Genomic DNA, 24,915 nt, shown 5'->3' with positions numbered 1-24,915 from the left:
AAAATAAAAATTTTATTGTATTAGAACTTAAATAAATTTTATAACACAAAACCAACATTACATATGCATATTTATGCAGCTGTCCTGTCAGTTAAATCAGTTGACTGTTGAAATACAAAAATTTTAACCCAACTCGTTGAATTATTAAATAAATAACCCAACAAAAGCTAAAAAATAACCCAACAAAGCACCAAACATTAAATCCAACTTGATTAACAAATAACCCAAAAAAGGTTCAAAATAACCCAACAAAGCACCAAACATTAAATCCAACTGTTAATTAATAAATAACCCAAAAAAGGTTCAAAATAACCCAACAAAACACCAAACATTTTAAACTCAACTATTGGGTTAAATAAATAACCCAAGGTTTTTTAGATTGTACTAGTACTGCTATTACTTTTATAATTCTGGCTGTGTAAATAAATAACTCAAAGTTTCAAAAAATATAAAAAATAGTTTAATTCTGTTACTTTTTAAGTTCCAGACACTTAAGCATTTTATCTGTTTAATACAGTATGGATTGGGTATGAAGCGCACGTTTGTATCATCAGTAATTAAGAGTGTTGGTGAAATAGATATATAAAAAACACCACGGTTATTTAATAAAAAATAACATTATTGGGTTAGAGCTTAAATAAACTTTATAACGCAAAAACAATCACGTACACATAATAACACATCTGTTTTGTGTCAGTTAAATCAGTTGACTGTTTAAATTTCAAAAATTTTTAACCCAACTGGTTGAGTTAATAATAAATGACCCAATAAAAGTAAAAAAATTACCCAACAAAGCACCAAATATTTTTAACTCAACCATTGGTTTAAATAAGTAACTCAACAATTTTTAGAGTGTATTGTCTTGATTCAATAAATGCAGTAGAAGACAAAATTATTAGGAATTTTACTTCATATTAAAGTAATTCCCAAGTGATGTTTAACAGAACAAAGTTTTGACAGTATTTCCTATTTTATTTTTTTTAGTTAGGCTTGAATAAAAAAAAATTGAAATATTTTTTGTAAACAACGAACGTCCATATTATTTACCCCCAAACAAATGACTTACCCAATTAACCTAATTAATAGACCCTTTTCACATTTCTGGGTTTCTCAGTAACGAAAGGCATCATGGTTGGGTAAACTTAGCGCGCAGTGAATGGGAGAATACAACAAATAATTTTTTAAAAATCCTATTCCCTGAAATAATAAAAGAAACTCCACGATGGGGTTATCGACACTTTCAGAAAAAGGAAAAAAATAGGAAAAAAATAACATGAGACAGATGACGGCAGCCAGAGGAGAGAATAACATCAAATTTACTTGCAGCCCCAGATACTGTACGCTGCATTAGAAACACCTCACATAAGCTATATATATATATATAAATATAATAACCCGTTCATAAATGCATATAAATGTTCATATGTTTTTTTTTTTCAATCAAAACATTAAAAACTTTCAAGGATTTAGGAATGTGATGACCGTTAAACGTGAAAAGGATGCATGCTTTAATCTTTTATTTTTAATCTATAATAATTGAATACTATTATACACTGGTAAACTTACAAGTAAAAATAATATGTAAAAAAAAAAAAAAGTAGAAAAACTATGGAGCTTAATATATGCCAAAAACATTTGAATTATATTAATTTAATGAAATTTGAACAATTGTAATTTAATGAGGCAGAATATTAAATCGCATTAAAATTGGTTTGAATTTCTTATTTTGAATTTGAATTTTAGAATTTAAACATCTAAAATATAAGACAACTGAATACTGGATTTATAAAGTCAAATATTTATTGACGTAATATCAAACTTATTTCTTCTGAATTCTTATCAGTGTGCAAAAATACAGTTTCAAGCTTTCAAGATGAAGAAATTCAGAACATTCATTCATTCATTCATTCATTCATTCGTTTTCTTTTCGGCTTAGTCCCTTTATTAATCTGGGGCCACCACAGAGGAATGAACCGCCAATATGTTTTACGCAGTGGATGCCCTTCCAGCTGCAACCCATCACTGGGAAACCGGAGCACCCAGAGGAAACCCACGTGAACACCGGGAGAACATGTAAACTCCACACAGAATTGCCAACTGACCCAGCTAAGGCTCAAACCAGCGACCTTCTTGCTGTGAGGTAACAGCTCTAGCCACATCGCCACCGCACACATATCAAATTCAATATTCTGACATTCAAAACCAGAAATTCAGATCATGAAATTCAGATTCAGTGGAGAAAATAGGTGATCCAACTAAGAATCACTCACCTCTGCTTGATTTATGGTTATGGATGAATTACAGGGTGCGAATTATATATAAACCCTGTTGATCAACCCTGACATATCCTTTCTCCCCTGAATCTGAATTTCATGATCTGAACATCTGGTTTTGAATTTTACAGTATTGAGTTTGATGCTGCTAAAGCTTAAAACTGTATTTTTACAAACTGCATATCTGCAGTCTATGAATTCAGAAATAAAAAAAATAAGTCTATGAAAAAATTTCAGATGTTTAATATTCATGTTATGAAACTCAAATTAAGAAATTAAAATTCAAAATAATAAATTTAAATTTACAACAATTTTTAACGGCATCTAAAAATTTAGATTTATTAAATTACAATGGTCAATTATTCAAATCAATAAAATTGTTTTGGTATATTATTAGCTCCATATTAAACTACTCGTGAAATAATATGAACTGTCCATAGCAAAATCAAACAATATTATTTATTAAAACATTCAAAGTGTGCTAAAAAATCTTTCCATTAAACAGCACTTAGGAAATATAAAAAAATAATTAAAAATTTGCTAATAATTTTGTTTTAATGTTAATTACAACAAGAATTCATAAAATGATCTCAAAAACTGCGCAAATGACTAAACTAAACAATGTGCTGCTATTAGTTTATGAGCTGTCATGATTATGAGATACAATGGATTTATTGCTTTTTCATAGCAGAATCATTTAGAAGATGATGGACAGAATATGATGTCACGGCTTTACTACAAGAGCATTTATAAAGCGGAAACAAACATGACTGAATTATCTGGAATATGACGGACAAAAGGCGTTATGAATATACTGTACATTCTAGACGACAGGATAATAATTTGGAATGCCGAAATTGAAGATGTTTGGACTTGAGAAAGGGGAAGTACATACTAACTGCATTTGTTTCAGTTGTGCAACGTATAGTACTCAGGGTGTTTGTTTCTGCTTGTCGGACCATGTCACAAATGTGATGATTTATGGTTTTAGTTTGGTATGTTTGTGTATGGTGTTTTAAAACTTTAAAATTTTTTATCGGTTTGAAAACAACCCGACACTTCTTTTTTCTCCTTTTTTTAAGGGGTGGGGGGTTGATGTGTTGCATGAAATTGCTGCATCTGATGATACCATGACAAGAAGCAGTGTGATTTACAACACAAATGATATGATAATTGCAGGCTGGCAACTTTCAGGAGCTAGTTAGCCAGTTTTATGGACTGGAAGAGCTTGTTTCCTCTGCTGCCACCTGTTTGGTCTGCACCGATTGGCTGCAGGGCACTTGAGAAAAGGAAAGCAGCCACCCAATTATAGGGTACTGCCAGTCAAGTCTAGAAGAGTAATTGATTGGTTTTTGTGAATCACTGTAAGGAGCTCTAATTAATGCACAATGACTGTTGCCAATCCAAAAATCCACCAGCTAAAGCAAACACGCTCATCAGAGGTTAAATTGATCTTTCAAAAGTAAATTACATCTGACTTTGTGCTTTCGCAACAATGTTTTGATTGGCAAGGCTTTTTTTGTGTACCCAAAACAGTAAGTGAGAGTTTTCTGTTTTGATTACAAATATTTCAATTATTGCAGACATGCCGCTTTGCTTCTTTGAAAACATACCAGCTTTCCTTTTTGAGTGTCTGTGTGTTTGTAAAACACACAGACAGAGTAATTACACAGAAACATCAGTTAATAGTGTGTTGAATGGACAAAGGCAGAGAGGGAGTCAAAGGAATCATAACAATCATTGCTGTGCAGTGCTTCTTTGCAGATAGAAATCTTGTCCTTCGCATGTCTGAGCTGATGAAACGCTGAAAAAAAGGTGAAGAAACACAAAAAATGCCAAGTATTACACTGAATTAAACATGAATTTATGAAGTAAACCTGAAAATGATTACATCTTAATCCTTTTTTACAGTAATGATTATTAATCAAAAATAAGACAGACAGACAGACAGACAGGTAGATAGATAGACAGACAGGCCAACAGACAGACGAATGAATGGACAGACAGATAGATAGATAGAAAGACAGACAGACAGACAGAGAGACGGACAGACAGACGGACGGACGGACGGACGGACGGACGGACGGACGGACGGACAGACAGACAGACAGACAGACAGACAGACAGACAGACGGACAGATGGACAGACTTATGGTTAGACGTACAGACAAACACAGATGAACAGACAGATGGACTGACAGACAGACAGATAAACAAATATTTATACAGACAAACAGATAGACGGACAGACTGATGGTTAAATAGTCAAAGAGACAAATGGATGGACAGACAGACAGACAGACAGACAGACAGACAGACAGAGACAGACCGATAGACAGACGGACGGACAGACAGGCAGGCAGACAGACGGACAGACAGACGGACGGACGGACGGACGGACGGATGGACAGACAGACGGACAGACAGACAGACAGACAGACAGACAGATTGATAGATAGACAGACAGATAGACGGACAGACTGATGATTACATGGATGGACGGACGGACGGAAAGACAGACAGACAGACAGACAGACAGACAGACAGACAGAGAGACAGACAGAGAGACAGAAAGATAGACGGTTACACAGTCAGACGGATGGACTGATGTTTTAAATGGACGGACAGACAGATAGGTAAACAGACATATAGATGTTTAAAAAGACAGACAGACAGATAGATAGATGGATAAATAGATAGATAGATATTAAAGCTTTTTATGGAACTAAAAATGCCAAATAAGCTTTACTTTCAAGCGTGTATCTGTAAAGGTTTTCATAACACCTTGCATTTTTGTCATTTTCATAGATACACAGTGGGTTTTCTGACGTGTGAGCTGTTGCTCCTTTGTTTCATGCGGTTCATGTAGAAAATTCGACGCTTGATTCCTTGCAAACAGCTTGAGACACTTCGACGTGCGTGTTAGAAACAGAAGAAGCGGGCCCAGCAGATGACTTTGACTGACAGCTGATAGAATGACACTTCGGCTTTTTGCTTATACCAGAAACAGTTTTGCATGGCTTTCACACAGACCTGTGACTAATTAAGTTAACCGACTTGTAGCCAAAGAAGATTGTGCATGCTCAACGTGTGTAAAAATACCACAATTCTACAGTATCATATCACGCCGATGATTAATAAACATTGATGAGCGCATTTCTTTCCCTGCCAACGCCTCTCCTCCCGGCTCAGCTATAAAACTGACGCGCGTCCCCATTGGCACTCAGCAGACAGCGAGAATCAACACCCGACAGCAGGTTTTCTCCAATGCGATCACGCATCCCCTATTTGTGTTCTAGCACATTACTATTTAAGGGGCCCAGTCTGGTTCTGGGTGCAAAATTATTAAGAAAACCAGTGCATCCGTATCATGGGCATCCGCTTACTAAGACTATATTTATCAATCTTTATGGATGACAGTAATGAGACTTGACCACTGACAGGGACATCAGTCTGAGATTACACTGCATTAGCATAGCAGCTTACACTTCTCCCTAATAATCACCATCATATGCTAAAAATGTTCTCTTTTTAAAGAAAAAGAACAGAAGAATGTTTCTTTAGGTTAAGTGACTCGCTCCCTCAGTCTCAAATATCCCTAATACTTAATGTCTTACTCATTTAATTTGATTCTTTTTGTAATCAAAATGTTTGGATCAATTCTTTTGCTTCCATAAGATATAATTAGGCACAGAATTGCTATAATAACAATAATTTTTGAGATTTCAGAGCATAAAAAATCTATATATTAAAGTTTATATTAATTCACTATTTATTTATTTATTCATTTTCTTTTCCTTTATTAATCTGGGGTTGCCATAGCGGAATGAACCACCAACTTATCCAGCATATGTTTTACATAGTGGATGCCCTTCCAGCTGCAACCCAGTACTGGAAAACATCCATACACACTCATTCACACACATACACTACGGCCAATTTAGTTTATTCAATTTACCTGTACTGCATGTCTTTAGAATGTGGGGGAAACTACAGCACCTGGGGGAAACTACAGCACCTGGAGGAAACTCGAACCAGCAACCTAGTTGCTGTGAGGCAGGGGTGCTAACCTCTGAGCCACCATGCTGCCAATTTTTGTTTATTTTCATTTTAAATGATAATTCTTTTAGCGCTATATTTTATTCAGCAGGATTTTTAATTGGTACATTAAAGTACAAATGATAAAGAAATAGCTCTATGTATTTGCATATTGTTCTAAGGATACAACTCTAAACTTGCATCATCTCAACCAGGATCCCAACAGTTTAAATCTAAGTTGACAGAAGATCAACTTTCTATTGATCTATTATTTGTATTATTAATATTTACAAGGTTTGACTGAGCGGGTGGCATCATGCAAAGTCAGTAAATGTGCAAATAGCACATATTTTTTATTTAACAATACAATCATCAACTAATGTGCTCTTTTCAATGTGTGAAGCATTTGCTTGATAAATAAAAGTTTGATTAAACTTAATTAATAAAAGATACAGTTTTTTACATCCTATTGAAAAGATGAACAAAATATTGCTTTACACAGGCTACTACAACTGCATAGACTACATAAAATTAACATAATTCTATTTAAAATACAGTAGTAGACGTCATAGAAAATAAAATAGATAGCTGTAGACCTAATTCTTATGTTTGTAACAAAGACAAAACTGTCAAAACCTGAGGTAGAAAAATAAAATAAGAAATGAAATGGCATGATACAGATTCTTAAAATTGTATTATTAGTTTAGTTGATTTTAAGAAGATATATAGGCTAAACTTATTTCATGTTTTGATTTTTAAAAAGCACTCTAATATAAACCACAAATTAAGATAATGAACATATACTCTAATATTATATAGTGGATATTAGATGTCTTTAGAATAATAATGAGCATCAGCCTCTTTCGCCTCTCTGTGGTAGAAACGCACAGTTCCATGTAATTTGCGGTTACTGAACGCTTTTTTTTATCAGTTGCCTTTAATACTGTTTTTCTTTGCATATGAAATCTCCATGGTTTTCGGTGGTCGCCATATCGGCTTAGTTGCATCAACAATCAAACAATCCAGTAAAGCCTGTTAAAGATGAAAAATCCTCACCTGAGCAAGTAAGTAAACAGTTTTTTTTTTTGCCAGTATGGTTGATATTTTACACTTGCCTCCTTAGGTCTCCATTTTTGGTAATGCAAAATAGCTTCAAAATAGTAAAACTTTGTTAATTCTCGTTACGATTAGAAAAATTAGAAAAAATAGATTGAATGTTTTGAACACTTTACGTGCTCCCTCCATACTGGAATATAATTACTTTTCAACCGAAAAAGCTCTTACTGCAGTTTTAATAATATTAAAGTCACTATCGAATTTCACGAACGAAACTTTCACACATAATAATAATATTACACATAATAATACTTCACATTCTCAGCCTCTGAATGTGCAAACGGCCCTTAATGTATGTAAATATGTGAGGTCATATTAGTAGGCTCAAATGCCTTGTATTCATGAAATTTATTTGAAGAAAGTAGAGATCTTTAAGCCAAGTGAATCTTTTCAAGTATAAATGCTATAAACTATTGTTGCTTGATAAATTCTTGTTTCTTGATTATTATTATTTTTGGATGCAGATACTTTTGCACTCTTCTCAGAAAAGAAAAATCAATCTGACCAATTGTCATTTCCCTGGGAAAAAGGCTGTCTTTCTATTGAAATTATGAAAAATGTTGATTAATTACAAATGTTACTTTGCAGAACATTACAGAATAATACAAATATTAAACTTGTACTTAATCTCTCTTAAATCCAGATAAACTGAGAATTTTGTAAGATTTACTGTGTGTTTAGTTTAGTAAAACAAGCTTTTTTGTAAAACTGTTATATATATATAAACTGTATATATATATATATATATATATATATATATATATATATATATATATATATATATATTTATATATATACTGTATATATATATATAACAGTTTTACAAAAAAGCTTGTTTTACTAAACTAAACACACAGTAAATCTTACAAAATTCTCAGTTTATCTGGATTTAAGAGATTTTATCTGGATTTAAGAGAGATTAAGTACAAGTTTAATATTTGTATTTATTTTTGTATTTGTATTTGTATTATATTTGTATTTGTATTTATATTTGTATTATTCTGTAATGTTCCCATTCAAGATCATGAGAATTTTAACTATATATATATATATATATATATATATATATATATATATATATATATATATATATATATATATATATATATATATATATAGTTATAGTTATAGTTATTGTTATTTTTACTGAACTGTACCATATGTTCTAGTGTGACATTGCAAAAATTCAGAAAAACAACCCTTATCAAATCTTAACCTTTAATTATATATAAATAGTATGAAAGTGATTTGTTTTTATTGTTGGTTTGACTTGTCTTCATATAATTCTACCATGAACACTCTCGGGATTTAGTATGATAATGAATATGTGTATGGCAATGTTGATGTATTAGGTCTTGGAGGTGTAGATCTGCTACGCTGCTGCTGCTGCTTTGATTAATACGGCAAAGTAAATGCCAACACCTGCTACTGCCAGTATATTCAGAGACATGCCGTCTGAGAATATAACAGGCTGCTGCTGCAAACATAATATATGTAACCCCCGTAGCAGATCTAACACAGGTGGAGCTGGGGTGGAGGAGGGTCTCTGAAAACGTGTTACAGCTTGTCTGATGAGGAGCAAGCTCATTGGCTGCCGAAGTGGCAGCAACCAATCCCCTGCACCATTAATGACCCAGGAGCAGATTAGGTGACCTATCAGACCTATAGAGTTTTATAGCAAAAACATAAAATAATAAAAAATTTATTTATTTTATATGAAATTATTAATTATATTAATCCCACATGAATTGTAGGACTTGTTGGTTATTTTCAATAAATAGAGGTGTCACACCAAAACGTTAAATAATTGAAATTTTGAAGACTAGTATTTTACTTCACAGGAGGCCTCAGTTACATGATCTTGAATGGGGTCCTTTCAATTCCTAAACCAATTTAGCATTAGCACATGGTGGACAAGGTGAGACAAATAACCATTTACAGCTATATACTAATTATATTCATTTTTGTCATATGTAATATCATGCCAACAACCTGAACATTTTACTAACTATACCTGTACGTTTAATTAAGCAGAATCTAAATCTTTAAAAGATAAATTAATAATAAGGTTGTTTAAAAACAGCATTAGATGACAGAATGGGGAGAAATTATGAATAAACCCTGTCACTGATTTATGTCTGGCCACTCTGCGCAGGTTGATAACATGCTATTTACCCAGAGGCCAAAGGCCCGCTTAATGTAAAGCTTTAGATTTATAGTCGTAGTTTTCAGTAGATGTGGAGAATGTGTGGTCCCTCCAAGACTGAACGGATGAACACCAACTATGAAAAGCATTAGCCTCAAGTGGGTATTCAAAGTGTTAAACTCAGAGGTATCGTGTGAGACACTTTTGAGTATCTAACACTTGTTTCACAACGCACCTTAATTGCTGCTTTAAGCGCAGAAGAACGTTTTAATATCAGGCCTCGGGTTAAGACTACGTTCCTCTGCATTTTATGAAAAGACATGGCATTTCCCTATTATCTGCTTCGTCTTGAATGTCGCAGTAAATTTCCACCTCGCATGTTCTAATAAGCTGCTGTTAGCTGGTGTTGTCTGCTAAAAATAAGGCTTAAACATGGTAATTCAGGAAGGAAAATTGAGACGGGCAGAGTGAGCACGTAAATTTAACCTCAAATGGAGACTAAACATGAAGAGGGAAAGCTGTTTTGTAAATAAACCGTTTTAAATGCGACCTTGTGACTATTAGAGCTTGTGCGGTGGTAATTTACTCCCGCAATTAGAAAAGTCTGAAGTAACTAACCTCTCTAATGAATAATGCTGATTAACAAACTTCACTAAATAGATATCATAAGGCAGGAGCACCTTTGCCATTAAAGGCAAATTTGCATTATGGTATAATTTCACCATCTCTGTTCAAAGGTGTCAACGTTTACTCCAGTGTTGTTAATTAATTTTCTCCCAAACAGGATGGTTTTATTCAAATGAGCTGATTTCTTCATTAGCACACCTGTGCTCTGCTCCCTCATTAAAATTGGAATCCTGTAAATTTTTACATCCGCAGACAGTGGCTCTGTTACCAAATATTGAGCAAGGTAGCACTGTGTTAATTAATGTTATAACGAGTCGGTGAGTCAACGAGGACTGATTTGCATAACCTGTGCAAAAACAAAACCTGCCGATGAGTATTCGCTCGGTGCGATTGTCGGCGGTCTCTTCATAAAATATAATGCGTTGTGTTATTTTCTACCCTCCGGCCCACTAACACGCTGGCTGACGCCCTGCTGAGAAAAAAACGTATATCAGGAAATATCAACGAAACAATGGTTCATTAAAATGCACTTCAGAAATCACACGTTGTCAGAGGGGAAATTGATATGATGAACCCTTTTTTAAAGCAGCGCTCCACTGCATTATGTATAGAGGTACCTGATATTCATGCAACAGTTCGTTAATCTGTTATTGCCATAGGCATGTCAGCGGTGAATCGAAAATCACAGGGAGCATCGCTTGCAGTCTGAATAAGTCAAAGTAAAACGTTTATATTTCTAATAAAAGAATGTACAAAAATGATTTTACTCTCTGTAAATGCAGGCCCGTAGCCAGCCTATTGATAGAGTGGTTCTTTTTTCTCAAAAAGTCGACCCTTTAGCCGTCATTCACCTCATGAAGTTCATATAATGCTTTTAAATGGCATTTTAAGCTCTAATCTTTGCTGCATTAGCTTCTTGGATGGTGATCATAACCACACTTCTTGATTCAACAAAAATATTTCCTACATTTTTTTCAAAGTGCTTGCCATACTATTTTACCACAAAGAGTTTAATTAGAAATGTGCATTTTAAATTGTACGTTATTACAGTTTTATAAATAATGTAAGGAAATTAGAATTTTAAATTAACACTTATGAAAAAAAGTTTTTTGAATAAACATTTTTATCATAAAAAAACAAACAAACATTTAGAATCTATTAAAACTAGTTTTGAATTAAAAACTAGCATATTGGTAAATAACAAACTAGCCAGCTCGTTCCCTCAGTTAGATTTTTTCTATTGAATAATTTGAAATTAGTTTTTTTTTAAAGCGTTCAACTGTTGGTTATTTTCACAATTTATCAAGACATACTGTCAAAAATGGGACAAATGAGCTCTTATAGGGGCCATATTTTGGATTTTGTCAGTAGGGGGGTGGGTCTTTCTAGCCACCCGTACCCATACATGCCAGAAATGCAAAATGTGGCCAAAAACTTTTTAAATAACTCTAGCAATACCAGTAAACTTGTGTAGTAATTTTTTTTATGTGATGCGCAGCACTATTATAAAGTGAGCAGCTTATGATTATAAATTTTTTTCTAAAATGAGCAATTTCCTCATGCTCTTAAGTTTATGTTCAGTTATTTCACTTTAAAGGCACAAAAACCACCCATTCCTTGCAATAAAAGTGAAGTAACTAAACTTACAAATAGAAAAAATGCTAATTTTAGTAAAAAATCTCAGGTGGCTTTTAGAACATTTTGCATCTTAAATACTTGATTAGATGTTTGTTTTTGTTTTTATTGTGAAACAAAATACAGTGCTCAGCATAAATGAGTACAGCCCATTTTAAAAATTAATATTTTTATCCATTTCACAGTGAATATAGGCAATATGTTATCGTGCATTTAAACAAAACAGACTTATTAAACAGATATATTTATTAAAATAATATTTTAGTCACCAAACATATTTAGAAATTGAAATAGAATACATTTAAATTCAAGCAAATTATTGCAAAAAAATAATAATAAAAAAAAAATTACAACCTATAAAATTTCAACTAAACCTTTACATTTTCTTGCTTCTCTTGATTTTTCCTCCTTGTAAAATTTGTATTTAATATTTTTCTATAACATATAATTTTGACTGTACTAGTTTTTGGACCGTTATTGTAAGTTATTTTGTTTCCAGATTTGACTTCAGTACTGATTAATCTAATGTATACTGTATGTACAAATATAATATTGTGGAGCTCCCTAATAAAACTATGAATTTAAAATATAGATTTGTGAGGGGTGACCTTATATATGCTAAGCACTGTATGTCAGATTATTATTATTTTTTTTATACATATTTTAGTAAAACTCCAGAAAATGTGATTAATCATTTTTGGTAATATTGTCCATTTATCTAATACTTCAATAAATGTCCTTGTACATGCTGAAATAAAACCCCTCTGCTTTCTACTGAGTTCCTGATCGCCCTGTCTGAGTTGGTTTAGCAGTAATAATAATAATCATTAGCGATGGCATCACAGATTCAGGCTTTGTGCACTCTAATAGTCCTGTCTAAATTGGCCATTTGGACATGGGTTATTTATTGGTTATTTGTTTAAAATGGACTGCGGGCAAAGAGCAGGCTTTCTCTTTGCCTTAAATCGTCTTTTGTGTGATGTCTCCTGGGTGCACTCTTTATTCATGCATGCCAAGTGGGGTGTGGTACCCACGTCCTGCAAATTAGCAGGCCTATTTCCATCCAAAAGTTTGGACAGCTCAGACCAAGCGTTACGCGCTGGGCTAAAGAGGGCCGCCGTGACCACTGTGGTTGGGCCAGAGGCTGCTCTCACAATTCAAAACAGTTGACTTAGTTATTACAACTAGGGATTACCCAAATAGTTTTACCATGCTCTGTTAGGTCTGGCTCATGTAACAGCAGCCAGGATTGGCTGTGGCAAGGCTTGTTTATTTAGCGTCTATGGTGCTCGCTCACAGAGCGTTCAGTAAGGTGTGCTGTGAATCCTCATTGTTTTCACTGCTGTTGACAGAGTGGAGGAAAAGATTTGACGGCTGCATTAGCAAAGAAAGCACATACATCATTACAGTGACCTCGTCAAAGCATCAAAGCGAAAACACCAAACAGAAAAGCACTCGCCACACACACACACGTATATATATATATATCAGCCGCGTGCTAAAAAAGACTTTTGGCAGCGAATGCTTCATCATATGTTTCTGTTAATGAGAAAGTAGGAACGCGCGAGGCTCTTTGCCCGAGAAGTTGGTTCCACAGAATCTTGGCACAAAAGCGCTGGTGTGGGATAGAGTTAAATAAATGTACTTAAAGTTGTAATCGTAAGCATATGCACCACAGTCTGTTGTGTTATTTTCCAGCACGCTAATCACCAAAAAGCAAATTTAGTGCGTCCTGCCTGTTCAAATTCTGGAAAGACTTCACAGTTAATAATTCATAAGCACTTGCTAATCTCACTGTAGGAGTCTAATTAACGCATCATTAAAAGCATAATTCTGATAATTATAATTTCGCACTTTTTAAATGGGAGCGCCACAGAACCGAGCAGAGCGAGGAAGGGTGTCTGTACAGCCAATTTACTCAGTCAACCAGATGCCAGGAATGGAAGCGGGCGCAGGAGGAAAGACCCCCGAGTTAGGGGGCAAACGTCGGCTGCTGCGCCTGGTGCATTTAGATCTAGCGTCTAGATCCAAACGCAATGCTGACTCCCGTTATCTGATGTTTAGTGTAATCAGATCATTAAAGATGACTTAAATAATGCATTTGAAGATCCGATTAACAGAGTCACACCACAACTGTAAAGCAAAGGCTAATTCGTTTCATCGGGGAACAATTTTATTCTGAACGTAAATGTATTTACAGGGAAATATTGGTGTAAATGACTGCGCCTCGCACTTCATCCTCCTCCTTTTATTATGTCATCAGAAGGTGTGCGGGTGTGAGAAAGACCCCAGATGTTCCCGGCGCGGCTGCCGTCCAAATCAATTATTCCACTCTCAGCATGAATTCAATTCTCCTGCACTCATCAGAGGTGTGAATAGGTAAACATCACTCTATCCTCTTTCTCCCTTATGATGCAGCACTGCATAAAATGAGACGCAGGGGTTGTGCGAGCTTGTATATATAGCGGCTGCATGGTGTTGCTGTCTTCCCATCACGCCAAACGGGGTTAAATACGGCACTGATTTCCCTAATGGAATGACACAAATTCACAGGCCTGTTACAGATGTGTACCCTTGTTGATGCTCTCTGCAAGTGAACGATTAGGTTCTTCCTTTTCATGCTGCTTGATGGGAGTGATTAGATCAAATATCCACCTTCTAAAGTGACTGATGATCCGAAAGTCTGTCGCGCACCTGTGTTGAGCTTGATGAGACTTCATGTGATTCAACCTGAATAAAGATCCATTGTATTTGCTTTCACACCTGTACGTGATCGGGAGGTGAGAGCTTCACCACCTCAGGTGTGGGAAGGATGTCGTCTTTCTTTTGTGCGCGAATGCGTGTGTGTTGTTGACGTGCCTTTGTTTCTTGTGTTTGTGGCACTTTCCATTTCGGTAGGTGTTTTACAAGTCACAAAGACAAAGACAAAGAATGGAACTTTTTGTCTGATTTCTCCAGAGGAATGTTTTAGCTTTTTTAGAGGGTCATGCTATAAAAATAAATCCACTTTTCCCAATTAAAAAGTTTCACTGAGAAAGAAAAGATGCACTTTTTAAAATATTTTTTTAAAATCCTCTCATTAAAACATTTTTTTTTTTTGCTGGTGTAGCTTTATGGTTCTCTTTTTTTGTGTGTGTAATGAACAGCAGCACTGAGCATCTTCTCCAGCTTCACTCACTCTGGCTCTGGCTTTGTTGTTGTTTTAAATAGATTCTTCAGTAACACCCTGTTTACAAAGGCTGTTTTAATTTAATTTATTTATTTTCTTTTCAGCTTAGTCCCTTTATTAATCAGGAGTCGCCACAGTGGAATGAACCACCAACTTATCTAGCACGTTTTACGTAGCGGATACACTCTTGCATTCACAGACATACACTACAGCCAATTTAGCAGAAAAAATTGTCTCTCCAAGTACCACCATAATGACTGGTATTGAAATACATAGTAGGCCTAATTAAGTGGCTACAGCACAGTTCACAAATGTGGCAGATTAATTCTTATTATTATGAATATTTATTATTGTCAGTTTAGTTCGTTTTTATAATACGTGGGAAAGCCAAGGTGGGCCCCAAGCGGGCCAGCCCAGGTGGGGCCCACGCGGGCCAGCCCAGGTAGGGCCAGGCCAGGTGGGCCCGATGCTTTAATGGTATAAAACAGTGGTTTTCAAACTTTTTCACCAAGGACCACCTCAGAAAAAAATTGTCTCTCCAAGTACCACCATAATGACTGGTATTAAAATACTGTACATAGTAGGCCTAATTAAGCGGCTACAGAACAGTTCACAAATGTGGCAGATTAATTCTTATTATTATGAATATTTATTATTGTCAGCCACTTTAAACATAATAGTTTGAACAATAACACAATTAGAGTTAAAAAAAGATAAATAAAACATCAACATTTAAATTAAAATGCGATTTTAAAAGTTAATTAAAAATGGCACTCTTTCTAAAAAGTTAAAAGAAAATTGTGTGGGGACCATGTGGGGACATTGCGGCCCAGCCCAGGTGGGGCCCACATGCAGAGCAGGTCACTAATTTGCGAATATTTTGGTTTTAAAGTCACAGACACCAAACTAAAACAGGTAGTTGTATGAGCTGTCAGAGAATTGACCCTTCGCTATGCCACACCCAAAAACCGCCACCCACCAATCGTGGCTTAGCAACTGTTGATACGCAAAGGGGCTCTGTCAAGCTTTCGAGCGAGTCCATATGGATTGTGCAAATCTGATACCTGGTATCCTTAAAGTTTGGACGGGGTGGTGGAATTTTTTTACCTTTTCAAAACCAAAAACCCAAGAGGAGAAATGCCAGCGTGGATCAAGCTCTGTGAGGGGTGCTAAAGAAGCGGAGTTAAGTTGGTTTTGTTTTGATATTCCTGACACAGTGATGGACGGCAATAACTCACACACCTCTTAACCTAAACAGATCTAAACTGTGTTTCCTACAAAAACACAAAGCAGGTTTTGTTTCACAGCTGTCTTTTTCTCTTTCTTTTTTTCGCTCGATATTATGAGCACTGCTCCGTTTAAACCTTCGCCATAGTAACTTAGTCATACTAATAGCGAATAGGTCATAATGACATGAGTTATTGATCTGGCAAATACGAAGCTGCGAATCTGTTACTAACTTTACTGAACTATTTCCATCAATTTCAAGCTACGAAAATTTTAAATTACAAATCAACAGAACAAAACCGAGATATGATCACAAACTAAGCACTTGCGATCAATATACTATACCAGCAGCTGTTTTTCACTAATTTATAAAGAGTATACAAACATACTGACAGTAATAGTTAACTTACTGTACATTGTTATGGGTCAATGATGCTAATATTGGCACAAATCCATCAAATTCCCCTTTCTGGCTGTTCTATGAATGAATTATGTAAAAGCTCTGTCCATGCGTGTTTCATCGTCTGCTAGTAACACTATATTTTATTGCACAACAATTAATCTATCAGGCTTTTTGGCTAAAAATAGAGAAATCTCAGTTTAATTATTATTAGATTATTTTTAAATTTCACCTCTCCTGCTCTGCATGAACTAAGCTGTTGAATGATTAGTGTATGAGGCAGATAAGCTAAGCTAGCTTCAATTTTGATTTAACTATATTCTAATCGGTTGTCTATTATGTGGTAAATATACCCCTGTAATGCATACTGCAGTCCTTTTTTGTCTTGCTTTCTCGGATATCTCACCTGTTTGCCAAAAATGACATTATATCCCTGGCAATGTCTGACACCGGCGCATTCACATTGATAAAGCCGTGCCAGGCACGAAAGCTTGACAGGCATAGCAACAGTAACTAAAGAGGGCGGGGCTTAGCGAAGGGTCACGTCCCAGCACGAGGAAATAGATGAGTGTGATTTGAGCAGAAGCTTAACTAAAAAAAAAATTTTTTTAATTAAAATTGCAATATCTGTCAAAAAATAAAAATAATTAAAAAGTCGGCGCAATAGACTAGTGGTTAGCGTGCCGACATATAGTGCAGTAGCACATCAGGGGGTCCCGAGTCCGAATCCCGGCTCTAGGACATTTCCCCACCCCCCTATCTCTCTCTCCAACTTTGCGTCCTGTCTAAATACTGTCCTATCTAATATAGGCGAAAAGGCCAAAAATAATAAAAGTAAATAATAATAAATAAAAAAATACTACATATAATACTACCCCCCCCCCCCCCCCCCCAAATCGCACTGCCCTGGTGTTAAGTAACAAACTACAAATATTCTAATGACTATAATTGAGTAGTTTTTTTCTCTGGAATTGTAGTTTAATAAGTTATTTAAAAGTGTGCACTTTTCCTTGAGTACACTTTTAGTCCTGTCTTGGTTTTCTATTCCACTATTTTCCTTCAACCTGCAGTCGCTACTTTTTTTCTTGTCTCTGGGGATTGGCTAAAGTAGATTAATCTGTTCTTTGATCCTTGTCCAATCGAATCACACATAGAACGTAAATCGCATCATACTTAACAACCTCAGGACATTGGCTCCTTATAAATGCAACAAACCATTTGGAAGTGTCCAAGAAGATGTCTAAAATCTTTACACGCAATGATCTTTACATTCTTTACTGTATAAAGAATAAAACCACCAAATGTCTTTAAACAATTCTAACGCTCTACAGAATGTTACGTTTACACATCCATGCACAAAAATTGCATGTAAAGGCATGAGCCATTCATGGCATAATATTCACTACACACTACTCTTTATTCGTTTTAAAAGGGCTATTTTTACTCCTACTTTGAGTAAAACTTACAACAGATACTTTTACTCTACGACATTTTTGGGCAAGTAATGGCACTTTTACTTGAGTTTGATTTTTCTGTACTCTTTCAGCCACTGTCTGTCACTTTATAACAAAGCATTTTACTCATAAATGCAAAATTGTCAATTAGGATAAAATCCTATAAAAATCCATCATCACCAGACTTCTTGGTCAAATTCATAATACATGTTCATTCATGTAAAATATAAAATATGTTTACAGATTGATATTTTTCTGATCTCATAACACTGTGGTTAGTAGTTTTGGAAAATATTAACATGTTTCACTATAATGTTAACAAATAGACCATTTTGAGGGATGTAAAAAAAAAAACAATGGTCCAAACACATTTCCTGTTTTACATTTTTAAATTTAAAGCTTCTGAGAATAAAAGAAGAGCCACGTATCGATAAATAATGTTATAATAGCTGTTTTAACATTAAGTTATGAATGAATTGCCTCTTGTTACAGATATTAATTTTTTTTGTTTGATAACAAGCAGGAAATGTTCAAGGTTAATGAAATGACCACATTGAAATGGTCTATACTTTCTCTGTAAATTTATGCCTTAAGTTTTTACTGCAATAGTCACATCCATAACGCTGGAGTTGCTCTATAGTAAAAATTGTACTCACTCATTCATTGTACTTTTCGGCAATATAACCCTTTTTTTCTCCCCCAAAAATTCTAATTTTAGAATTCAAAACATGCGTTACAGCTTCAACTGTATTAAATTAAAAGTTCACCCCAAAATTAACTTTTTTTTATCATCTATTAACCCCAACTTGCTTCAAACTTGTTTGTTTCTTCTGTTGAACACAAAAGAAGACATTTTGAAGAGTATTAGACACAACGAGCCATTGAGTATTTATTCAGACTATGAATGTCAGTGGCTACTGGTTTACAGCATTTTTCAAGATATATTCTTTTGTATTTACCAGTAGAAAAAAACTCAAAGCCTAAAGGTTTTCATATAGACCCTTTCCACATTTCTGGGTTTTTTAATTGTGGAAGGTGTCAGTGAACTGAAGAGTACAACAAATAAATATTTTACATCCTATTTGCTGAAATAACAAAAGAAAAACTTCTCAATGGTGTTATCAAGACTTTCAGAAAAAGGAAAAGAATAGCGTGAGACTGATGACGGCAGCCAGAGGAGAGACTAACTTCAAATTGACTCTCAGCCCAATAGACACTGCATTAGAAACATGTTGCATGTAATTCATTTTTTGTAATTTGATGCAAATTTGATATAATGAATTCATAAATACATGTAAATGTTTATACATTTTTTTAATCTAAATATTAAAGAACTTTCAAGGATTTAAAATTATAATGACTGTTAAACAAATCATAACAGTCTTGTGAAAATGGTCCATTTGAATAAACTATCCTTCTAATATACAAGACCTATTTGGAATGAGAGGTGTTTACTGTGATGTGATGTGACATGACGGAACTCTTAGGTGAGGAACGGAAATGTAAAGATTCTGAATGACTCACTGGAGCAAATTTCTCGATGGTTTAGCAAGTGTCTCTCTCGCCTGAGCTGTGATTTAAGGCACCTCACAGTCAGCTGGAAGGCCCTGAGGTGACGGGGGGAGAAAGTGAAGGAGGTCTGGGTTGCTATGGTAACACATGGACTTATTCTTGATCTTGATCACTGGAGTTATTTTGGTGGTCCCATTAAGAACTGTCTCTGTCTCGGTCTGTTTTTTTAACAGTAAAAACCATTTTCATTTTATCTTAATGTTATATTACGGGCACCAGAGGAACTATTTTGTATTTCCTTAAAATACTGGTGGAACTACTTGCCTTCTGGTTTGTTTGCATAACAGTAACTGGCTTTGTGGGGATTTAAATAGCTCCTATTTAAGATTGGATCTAATTGGGGTACCGAATTAAATACAAGAGTTTTTAGGATGGTAAAGGTAGCTGCAATTACCTAATACATTTTTCGAGGGTTTATTAGTCATTGGATTACATATTAGTTTTTACAATTGTTTTGCCACAAATTTCAGAACCCTGGTGTCAGTTTTTTAAAGTCTATTTTTCAAATGCTTGGATACAATACGCACAAGTCAAAAATACTTTAATGTAACACAACTGGTCATCCAATTTATCCCAAAAAGGGCAGTGGATGCCCTTCCAGCTGCAACCCATCACTGGGAAACATCCATACACACTCATGCACACACTATGGACAATTTAGCTTATTCAATTCACCTATACCACATATCTTAGGACTAGTGGGGGAAACCAGAGCACCCGGAGGAAACCCACGCAAACACAGGGAGAACATGCAAACTCCACACAGAAATGCCAACTGGCCCAGCCGAAGCTCGAACCAGCGACCTTCTCGCTGTGAGGTGATTGTGCTACCCACTGTGCTACCTTGAGGCCCCAGCTCAAACATGACCATGTAATCATTTAATATGATGTAACTATTAACTGATACAAACGCTTAAAGAGCCCCTATTGTGGGTTTTCGAAAATGAGCTTCTATGTAGTGTGTAACAGATCTAAGTGAAGTGAAATATCCAGCTAAGGCTTAAATCTGAAAGTGGACAGTTTTTAAAACTATTGATTCATCTAAAAAAAAAAAGAGTCGACTCATAGTGGTTAGAATGAATCTTCTTCATAACGAGTCTTTAGCCGTTTTGGCGTGACGTGACTACGAAACATAATTGTTGTGGGCGCAAACCCGGGAAAATTTAAACTTGCGCCCCGCCCACTAACACAGCAGCGAAGACAAACAGATTCTGAAGTCATAAGTCAAGAAGACGCTGTGCTTACCTGGATATTATTGGAAGTGTGAGGGGAAATTATTGATTCAGCAGTCTACACGCTTACAGTGAGCGATTCGTTCATTTGTTAAAGGAAGGATCAGAAAAGACTGGTGTATGAGACTTGTGAGAATGGGCAGACAATACACCAGGGGTGCGTGCAAAATAAGGCCAGTTTATTAGGCACAAAGGCAGCCTGCTACACGCTGTTGAGCACTACAACGCCCTGGCTGGGGATGGGATCTTTTGGCAAAGCAGAGTACAGGTAAGCCCTGAGAACATATAATACTTCAAGTAAGCCACAGCAATAATTGCAAATAGAAATGATCTAAGTTACAGGTGAGAAGGGAGAAGAGCTTGATCAACGAAATCACACTCAGTAAATGATGTGCACGCTATCGGTTTCATTTTCACTGCTAAGTGCGGTTCATACTTCCCATGCGGGGGGTTATGACGGTCACGGGGTTTTCGAGCGGGGCCGTCCGCCGGGGGTTTGACAAACCGCGCTGTGCATTTGTCTCGAGCTGGGCATTTGTCTAACAGTGTCAACCAATCACAACAGGCTGTCATCGGTCCAATCAGCGCAGATTAGCTTCGCGCTAAGAAGGGGTTTAGGAACAAATTAATTCATACAATTCATATAATTCATATAGGAGTCGCTGGGATAATGGGGTAAAAATAAATGCATATTATAAGACCATGAAAGTGTTTTTTGACCTTGCATGCATATCAGTATGTTGTTTTAGATCCATAAATCCGAAATATGACCCTTTTTATGTATAATATGGGCTCTTTAAAATGATAAAAAGTAACTGTTGCATTACTCTTAATGTATGAAAACTGATGACAATATTTAGATGATGAAAATTTCAGGATAGACCAAATGACAACAGTTACCACAGAAGATGACCCAATTGGACTACATTATCGATGGATTTCATCCTTATTCTATATACATGGTTTCTATGTTCCATGTACCACTTTTACAGACAATGTTTTCATACTAGACATTACTGTATGCAAGAAAGTCCAATCAAACTAAACAGACCAAAGTCAGGCCTGGATTCCCACTGACAGAAGGTTCTTTATATGATTCTAGAGTAATGAAAACACCACTATGATGTGATGTAGAGAAGAACCTGTGGCCAAATCCACAAGACTAGACTGATGGAAACGGATCCCCCCAAAAAAAATAAGGTAAATGGAAATTTATGCAAATTACATGTGACATGCTAGTTCATATGGATTTATATATATATATATATATATATATATATATATATATATATATATATATATATAATGGTCCACAGAAAGCACTATTCGGTACACCTCAGTTTTAAGGTCACGGTTTAATATGGGTTTAGTTCAACAGGAATGAGCAACAAATCCAAGTGCTTGCTTCTTTTCTGGTATTTCAAACATGCAGATGTGTTTCATAACAATCAGCTACAGAACTTCTTGTGATGCAAAACGAAAAAATAAAAATAATGAAATATAATACTACCTTATATTTCTATTGCTTTTCTATGTAAACACGTTTTATGGACGTGTGCCACAATTGTACGCCTACGTCCTTTACAGCACATGAATGTCACTTTTTTATGACGCCGTGTCAAGGTAAATACTTTTACATGGAGCACTATTTATCATTTCCAAAGCTGTGGGTCAAACAGATGACCTGATTGGGCAGGAGGCTGGGCAAGCATTGCAAGCTTCTGTTTATACTAGCAAGTTGACATGACAACTGTTTTATGTGACTACAACATGGCTGAGGAGGCGGTGTTTTAAAAACAATTCTTGAGCACTGCATCTCCCATTTTTTCAGATGGAAAGACACACTTTGTGTGAATAGCCCCTCAGTTGTTTCACTGCTGTTGTCTGTACCTGCCTTAAGCTGCAGTCACACTGGACTTTTCACCCCATAGACTTCCATTCACGCATTCGAATACGACAGACTAGAAACACAAACTTGTGTGACAAGTTTTGCATGTCACTGCATTGCAAAGTTACTCTGACCTGCGAAATCACATCAAATGACAGCATGAGACTAATCAAAGATTAAAACATGACCTCTCTATACGAAAATTTAAAATATGGACCAATCACTTTTTTTTGATCCACTAGGATATCCAACCCAAGCTCACGGCCACGGCCACGGCGACGACTGGGTTCGAGTCCGGGGAAGAGTGGTTTCAGAAATCAGGGAAGACAAAAAACATAATCCAAAAAATAAAGCGAACAAGTTTATAACGGGGTGAGAACGCGTTGAAATCCAAAAAACAAGGTCAAAATCAGACGAGGTCTTTTCTTTTTCCTGAACGGCTTTTGTATATCGTCGCTTGGGTTTAGGGAAGGAGGAAGAAGAGGGTGGCTGGTAAATTTCTCAGTCATTTAGTCAGTCAGTCAGTCGGATAGACGGTTGCTTGATAGCGGCCTCCGGCGGCTTTTTATACAAGAACAGTGGTTGTTCGCGCCCGACTGGCGAAAATAAAAACTGGAGAAATACGTACCTCCCATAACGTATTTCGCGGTCTCCAGAAACGTCCGCAGGGCAACGTTTCCAGAATGAGCCTGGATTGTTGATATCATATTTTATCCTTTAGTTGATGTGTAATGTAGCTGTCTGAACATAAACAACATCTCTGAATGTAATACGCTCAAATTCAATGCAAAGGGAGACATTTGGCTTTTACAGAGTTAGCTTAGCAAAGCCTACGGAACAAAGTTTAAAGACTACAAAAAAATACAGCTGGGTTAGTGAGAACATAAACGCTTCAGGTTACATCCACTCACCATGCTCATACACCCTGCGCAGCGAAGGGGCATAGCCAGAGGCGCTGTAATGTTATAGCAGAGAAAGTTAAAATGCCGTCCAAACAGCTTCCAGAATTTCTCCCAGTTCAGTGCTAGATTCGGCTATAAACTCCTCAAAGGAGCAGCTTCAACCATAATAGAGGATGCTGTGGATTGAGAGCAACAACCTGCAAGTACACTGTAAACGATTTCTTGTTAAATTAACAGTAAGTTACTGGCAACAATTATCCAGTAGCTGCTGTATTTCATAAAACAGTAACATTACTGTAATACTAATTACTTTAGTATTAGATTTACTGTAAAATGTAATACATCATTTTACTGTTTTCTTTTTTTACTGTAACACCAATTACAGTAGTGATACACATACTGCAAAACTGAAAACAGTATTTTACTGTACATTTTTACCATGCAGAACTACGGTATTTTAACGTTACTTTCATTATTACTGTATAGTATTTTACAGTTATTAAATGTTATTTTATTGTATTTAATAGTGCTACTTTAAAATGAGCAAAAATGTTTAAAAATTGCACAAATGTTATTTTAGCTGTTCAAGAAATACAAGAAAAATTAAAAACTGAAACTTTAACTTCACAATAAAAGTTTATTGTGTAAACCATACTGAAACTGTAGCAATTATTCAATATAACAAAGCAACAGAACAATAATGAACAATTGATATTAAAGCCAGTCAACAATTAATGCATCAAAAAGTATTACAATTTTAAAACAGGTGAAAATACTGCTACAAGAAAGGAAATGAAGGCCAAATGATGTTGTGGAAAAGGGACAGTGAAAAAGGGCAGGAGCACTTCTGATGATCCTGCAAAAATGACAAGTAAAATCAATCACTGGAGTAAAAACTAATCATGCCTCAAATTATTTCATTCATTCAGAAACCAAACACCGTACTGCTGTTTTATATATATAAAACACTGTTTTTTATCATTTTTGTTGGCAAAATACAGATTGTTGTCTATTTACAATTACACTAACGTTAATGGGGAAAAGATCAGTCAACACTAGTCAAGTGTCTACACAGGTATGTAAAAAATAAAGTCTTATCTTAACTTAATGTCTGACTCTGTATAGCTTGAATATCTGATTCCATGACCACACTAGCGCTTCCACGAATTTAAGAGGGGTGAACACAGTTCATTCTGACCTTGAGAGGCTACATATTTAAAATAAATAAATAAAAAA

General features: G+C 35.5%; 1 protein-coding gene across 1 annotated transcript in view; it reads right to left on the bottom strand.

The window, feature by feature from the left end:
- Nucleotides 1-1,296: 1,296 nt before the first annotated feature.
- LOC147833965 (uncharacterized) overlaps nucleotides 1,297-24,915 on the bottom strand; it is an 82,399-nt gene continuing 58,780 nt past the window's right edge. The window contains exon 4 of the transcript XR_015507512.1: nucleotides 1,297-4,077. The gene's annotated coding sequence lies outside the window, so the exon portion shown is untranslated. The remainder of the gene's footprint in view (nucleotides 4,078-24,915) is intronic.

Source organism: Danio rerio, chromosome 14 (assembly GCF_052040795.2).
Source record: "Danio rerio strain M-AB ecotype USA chromosome 14, GRCz13ab, whole genome shotgun sequence".
Lineage (NCBI taxonomy): Eukaryota > Metazoa > Chordata > Actinopteri > Cypriniformes > Danionidae > Danio > Danio rerio.
Note: the sequence above shows the minus strand (reverse complement) of the source record. Positions and strands in the feature narration are given on the sequence as shown.